Raw genomic sequence first — 7511 nt, forward strand, 5'->3', positions numbered from 1 at the left:
ATCCAACTGTGTCTCTGTTGCATGAATTAACTGCAAAGCACTACTGCCACTAGTATGGCATGTAAGGTAAAGGAAAAGCTGTTGAAGGGGGAAGTCCTCCAGTGATCAGCGTTGCAAAAGCCCTGTTTTCAATAAACCTTCGCTTTTGCGCTTTCTTTCGATCTCGTCTACTGTATGAAACTGCACCTCACTCCACCTGCAGTGGTTAAGAGATGAGAGCAGTGTTACTTCCTGTTCAGCATCTCTCACGTACAGGATCTTCTCTTGCTGCAAGTGAGAGTGTATGAATGCATGTACCAAATATATATAGAACCAAGAAGAAGCCACATGTTTCTTCCTGTCTTTACCACAGAAGCCAATAAAATCTCCCTGCAGCCTGCATGCACGGAGCAGCTTTGTTGATTTAAATGTTTACAAAAGTTAAACTTCAAATAGTTTTGATTTTTTTTCTTTTCTGTTACACGGTGCAGATAACTTTGCAAGCAGCCAGTTGTTGAGAGGTTATTGAGGTAGTGGAAATGTGAAGGATAGCATTTGCACGAATGCTCGCGAGAGCAACTCTTCACCCAGCGATACGAAACCAATAAAAAGTAGTTGAGTGGGTTCAGCGCTAATGGGGAACTGGGGGGAATTTAAGAGAATAAACACTATCGTTTGCGATCGCTGTTGCAGTGGAAACTTCTCAGGTGATTTACTGTTATGCATCAGGTGACCAACTTAGGTCAAGTTTGATTAACTTGTACCGGGAACCGAGACCAAGGGCCTAGTAGATAGGCCAGGGGTGTACTGAGAAGGCCTTAAGGTCACTTCCTGGAAAGAAAACAATGCGCTGACATTCTATCCTGCTTCCCTCTTCCTGGAAAAAACACAGCATAAAGAGTTATTAATACATGCCGGTTGATAATGGTCGAGGGCCATGCAACTGCAACAAGAGTGTCTGGTCCAGGGAGCCAGTAATCACAACTTGCTTTGCCTTGCCAAGACTTGTGCGTTTGTCAGACCCCTGCAGACTTGAGACGGGGAGGAGAAGTCCCAAGATAAGTTTAATACAGTGGGTCAAAATGTAGCTAATTTTTAATTGCTCGAGGTATTTACATTTATACAGGAAATGACTTTTATGTTCTGCTGCAGAGTATCCCCAGGACATCTTAAAGGTTAACTAGCTCAAGATAAAGGAGGTCATAATCATATCTAATTAATCATATCGTTTAATTTTTCATATTTGACTTCCATGTAAATTCCACTTCGTTGTTTTCCATCTTTGCATCTTACACACACACACACACACACACATATTTATCTGTTGTCGTTTCATCCTCTTTATTGTAAAGCGAATTTGAGTGTTAAAAAAGTGCTATATAAGATTGATTTTATATATATATATATATATATATATATATATATATACACTCACTGGCCACTTTATTAGGTACACCTTGCTAGTACCGGGTTGGACCCCCTTTTGCCTTCAGAACTGCCTTAATCCTTCGTGGCATAGATTCAACAAGGTACTGGAAACATTCCTCAGAGACTTTGGTCCATATTGACATGATAGCATCACGCAGTTGCTGCAGATTTGTCGGCTGCACATCCATGATGCGAATCTCCCGGTCCACCACATCCCAAAGGTGCTCTATTGGATTGAGATCTGGTGACTGTGGAGGCCATTTGAGTACAGTGAACTCATTGTCATGTTCAAGAAACCAGTCTGAGATGATTCGAGCTTTATGACATGGCGCGTTATCCTGCTGGAAGTAGCCATCAGAAGATGGGAACACTGTGGTCATAAAGGGATGGACATGGTCAGCAACAATACTCAGGTAGGCTGTGGCGTTGACACGATGCTCAATTGGTACTAAGGGGCCCAAAGTGTGCCAAGAAAATATCCCCCACACCATTACACCACTACCACCAGCCTGAACCGTTGATACAAGGCAGGATGGATCCATGCTTTCATGTTGTTGACGCCAAATTCTGACCCTACCATCCGAATGTCGCAGCAGAAATCGAGACTCATCAGACCAGGCAACATTTTTCCAATCTTCTATTGTCCAATTTTGGTGAGCCTGTGCGAATTGTAGCCTCAGTTTCCTGTTCTTAGCTGACAGGAGTGGCACCCGGTGTGGTCTTCTGCTGCTGTAGCCCATCTGCCTCAAGGTTCGACGTGTTGTGCGTTCAGAGATGCTCTTCTGCATACCTCGGTTGTAATGAGTGGTTATTTGAGTTACTGTTGCCTTTCTATCAGCTCGAACCAGTCTGGCCATTCTCCTCTGACCTCTGGCATCAACAAGGCATTTTCGCCCACAGAACTGCCGCTCACTGGATATTTTCTCTTTTTCGGGCCATTCTCTGTAAACCCTAGAGATGGTAGTGCATGAAAATCCCAGTAGATCAGCAGTTTCTGAAATACTCAGACCAGCCCGTCTGGCACCAACAACCATGCCACGTTCAAAGTCACTTAAATCACCTTTCTTCCCCATTCTGATGCTCGGTTTGAACTGCAGCAGATCGTCTTGACCATGTCTACATGCCTAAATGCATTGAGTTGCTGCCATGTGATTGGCTGATTAGAAATTTGCATTAACGAGCAGTTGGACAGGTGTGCCTAATAAAGTGGCCGGTGAGTGTATATATGTATATATATAATCCAGTTAGTCAAGTTAATTCTTTATGAGGTAGTACTGTCTCATAAAGAATTAACTTAACTGGATTATTTTGCTCCTTATTTGTTGAGCACTTTCCCTACCATTGAGTGTTTCTTTTAACAAAGTTATATATATATATGTATATATATAGATGTATAATCATTGGGCCTCATGCGACACCATTTGCAAAATGTGAGTACAGACTATTTGGAAGGTATGTTCAAAATTTGAGAGTGGTTCAGGCCTGTCGTACATTAATGCACACAACAGCGCCTCTGGTCAACTATGTCAAAAGGGAGTGGTCCATAAATCATTAGTCTGCCTCACAGAAAACTAGTCTTAATATTGGAAAACATGAAAGATGACATAAGTATGTAAATGTAATGGCCTTTTAAGCACGGCATAATCATATTGATCTTATTCTAGAATATACTAGCCTTTGAAACACACACACACACACACACACACACACACACACACACACACACACACACACACACACACACACACATACACCAGCAAACACAAGCAGTTCTATACTGTATGGTACTTATACATATCTATATGTATATCTAAAATCTCTATAGTATCTATATCTACTGTGTGTGTGTGTGTGTGTGTGTGTGTGTGTGTGTGTATATATATATATTTTTTTTTTTTAAAATATACATACCTAGGCCATTGATTTTTAGTGCAGGTGCAAATAGAAGGAATAAAGCCAAAGCAATCACATCTAATACATTAACATTCCAGTATTTCTTCATGCCACTTCTGACAGCAGCGCTGCGATCTCTGCACTCTGATCTCTGAACGTCCCATGTTTCTTTCCACATTCTGCCTATGACAGCATGTCTGGATGTAAAGGCAGCACCTGGTCAGCTCTTCAGTTTCCTCCAATTCATCTGGTCTATTTTCTTTTTTTGTGCACTCTACATGCAAAACTGATTGTCCTTAAATGGCGTTTTTTTTAAGGAACTCACTATGCTAATTGACGGTTCGCTAGCAAGCGTGTGCAGTTTACGAACAGGTGGCGATCAACGCACGGGGGACAGCAGATATAGGTGGTTGAGAACATTACACGAATTCTAGTTCGTTGACTTTTCTTACGTTGTTCTCTTAAGAAAAAAAAAACCCTGAAGGTAAAGTGACAAGGTTCTTGCACGAGGGCCGTTGTTTTAAACTACCAACCTGTCTTGTACCCTCTCTGTGGTGAACAGAGGCAGCAGGCCTTCATTTGGCAAGTGATAAGGTGAGAGTACTTCGGTGGCATCGACGGACGGATTGTGTCTCACACACCATTGTTGGCATACAACGTTGTGCATTTAAATGTGTGTGTGCGTGCGTGCACGTGTGAGAGACTGTGCGTGCACCTGCCTATATATTAAAACTGTTGTTGTTAGACTTCTCGGAGTGAAATCGCTGATAGCTCTTCTTACTCATTCTTGAAATTCTTTCCGATGGAAACAATCCCGTTGCTGATCCCAGTGTGTCAGCACAGTCTGACCCTCCAACCCCAAACCTCTCTCTGAAACCCAACTATGGTCCACTCAAACACGCTTTCTCCCCCCGCTAAACATAATCTCCCAACACTTGCACCCGGGCCAGCGCCTCAGTAATAACGCATGCACCCAAAACATAACCTCAGTCAAATCTCATTTCTCAGGAGTGCAAGCGAAACATGCCTTATCTGAGGAATGTTTTCCACCGCCTCTCCTTCTTTTTTTTGCCTTCGTTCTTCCTTTCGGTCGATGTTTTCTTGTTCTTTCACTCCATTTCTCCCGCCCTGAGACCTTCATCGCCTTTTGTTGTTTCAGCAGGTTTCCCATACTTACATGGCTGCAGAAATACCACCACATTCCCACAGTAGAGGTTATGTAACGGAAGTCTGCATGACATTATAAACTGTTCCTCTGTTCTTATAACTTTGCTATTTAAATACAGCAGTGCTATAACAGCACTATATGTTGCATGTTGCTTAGTGGGTTTATTCTCTCTCTCTCTCTCTCACTCTATATATATGTTTGTATGTGTGTGTGTGTGCGTGCATGTGCGCGTGTGTGTGCATGTGTGCCATTTGTGCAAAGCTTGCAAATAGGTCTATGCGCCTGCAGGTTTTTTTTTATGTATAACCTTGTGTGTTATTACTAGTGCCATGTGCGTAAGGGAAAGATTGTTTTCCCATGCTTCCTCAAGTGTGAGAAGAAAGTAGAGCTCTCAGGACATAAGGCAAAAACTCAGCAAGTTATTTTTAACCTGTCTGTAGACAGCCCACCAACAGTAGACACATACATCTGGCACTGACAACAAGGGAAGAGATAGAATAAGATACCCGGGGAGGCATACAAGAAGAAGAAGAGAGGGAGGATAAACGAGTGAATGAGTCAGGGAAGGAAAGAGGGATATGGAAAGGGTTCATGAGAGAGAGAGCATAGCACATCAGTTGCCTACGTCGGTGCTCGGGTTCATCATGGGTCATGTTAAGAGCTAGTGAATCACCTCATAAGGCAAAATGCTTGCACAGTCGACGCAGTCCTGAGGAAATTGCTTGGTGTCATGTCACCCTCATAAATGTTAAGGAACACAATTGTGCAAACATCACAATAACTGTGAGAAAGCATCGAGACCCTGTGAATACAGATTGGCAAATTGTTTTAATCATCGTCTGTCCTTTTCCTGGATGCACATGACATCTGAAAGTCCCACAGCCTCGTTCGATACGCCAGTCGTGGACAGAGGAGGATGACGCAGTGACTGCTATTTAGAACAAAGCCTCACCAACATCCCAATTGATCAAAGTCATGTCCAGTTAATACTCTGCCAGACAGCTCTGTTCTTGTACATAAAGGCGCCAATATTGGCAGATGTAGGCTACTGCAATTACTGGACTTACAACTGCAACACTTATTTGGACAGATGACTTCTTAGTGGGCCGGGTTTTATTCTCTATTTAATAGGGTGATGTAAGGGCACATTGCCATGGTGTCTCCCAGTCTTTAACACTTTGATCAATGGAAGTTCACTGGGGTCCACTTGCATATGTCCTTTTGTGTGTTAATGTGTTGAGCCACACACTGTTGCTCTTCCATAGGCTGTCATTGATATAAATAGACAGCTTATGCCCCCGCCACTCTAATCCTCATTGCCTAGAGATCAGGGTGGAAAAGGGATGTGAGCAAAGAAGGAGGAAAGAAAGAAAGAAAGAAAGAAAGAAAGAAAGAAAGAAAGAAAGAAAGAAAGAAAGAAAGAAAGTAAGTGTGGGTCACAGGGGTAGAGACAGACAGACAGACAAACAGACAGACAGGCAGGCAGGCAGGCAGGCAGACAGGCAGACTGTAAGGCAGGCAGGCAGACAGACAGGCAGGCAGACAGACAGGCAGGCAGGCAGACAGACAGACAGGCGGGCAAGCAGACAGACGGACTGTAAGGCAGGCAGACAGACGGACTGTAAGGCAGGCAGGCAGACAGGCAGGCAGGCAGGCAAGCAGACAGACAGGCAGGCAGACAGGCAGACGGTAAGGCAGGCAGGCAGACAGACAGGCAGGCAGGCAGGCAGGCAGACAGACAGACAGACAGGCAGGCAGACAGGCAGGCAGACAGACAGACAGACAGACAGACTGTAAGGCAAGCAGACAGGCAGGCAGGCAAGCAGACAGACAGGCAGGCAGGCAGGCAGGCAGACAGACAGACAGACTGTAAGGCAAGCAGACAGACAGGCAGGCAGGCAGGCAGGCAGGCAGACAGACAGACAGAACGACACAGACATAGAGGAATGATGAGGCAGTATGTGAGAGACAATAAAATGCACCGGAGCTGAACTGGTTATTGTGTAAAACAAAGAGTTATGTGTAGATGCAAAGAGGAAGTGAGGAGTGAAAGGAAAGAAGACTTGAGCTAAATCATCCAAGTCCTGTCATTGACCCCCCTCCATAACCCCTTTTCTGCTTCTCGCTCTCCACTACCAAAAAAGCACAAGAGGTCATCAGAGGCAAGAATGTTTAAAAACAACAAACCAACAGAGGTTTTTTTCCCCCCTCAACAAAACCTCGTTAAAGTGCTATCAATAGACTCATTTGAAAATAAACTCAAAACACAGCATTCGATGCCCGAAAAAAGTCATTCTCTTTCCCTCAAAGACTAGCATAAGTGGAAAGGTATGTCTGATATGTATGAATCTTGTCAGAGCTTTACCTTTAGCTTCAGATTTACTCTTACTTCATGTCAAAGTAACCTCTAAACTGCCTTGCTTCACACCTGCCTCTGTGTTGGTATTGCAAACATATGAGCACTTACATAGTTTTAAATGATAATGATTCTTTAAGAACTGAGGAATTAGGGGTTTTTCGAAAAATATGCCTACGAAGACTGAGTTGCATTGCTATGGTAAATTGTCTTGGACAAAAGTCAGTGATTGTGTGCCTCTGCTTCTCTGTTACAGCCCTAAAGCAAAACTCAAAGAAAACTTGTTTCAAATCTAAGCTCTCCTACTCACTCTAAAGTGATGCGTTGACCCTCAAGAAGTTTATACTGATAAAGCTATACAGTCCACTCGCTCTCTCAGATAGAGTGCATGCCACAGTGAGCAGGTCATGGAAAAGTCTGAGTTTGACTAAGTGCACTCTCTTTTACTCTGTGTGTCGGTCTCTATCTCATTCACACACAAACACACGGCCACATGTGCTCATACGCACATGCAACAAGAACGCACGCACGCGTGCGCGCACGCACGCACACACATGAGTAATCACACGTGCAGACACATTCATAACTGCTCACATATATGCACGCCCAGTGTGTGTGCGCGTGCGTGCGTCTCTCACTCTCTCACACCCACACCCACCCACACACACACACATCACTGCATGTTGA

Source organism: Lampris incognitus, chromosome 16 (genome assembly GCF_029633865.1).
Source record: "Lampris incognitus isolate fLamInc1 chromosome 16, fLamInc1.hap2, whole genome shotgun sequence".
NCBI lineage: Eukaryota > Metazoa > Chordata > Actinopteri > Lampriformes > Lampridae > Lampris > Lampris incognitus.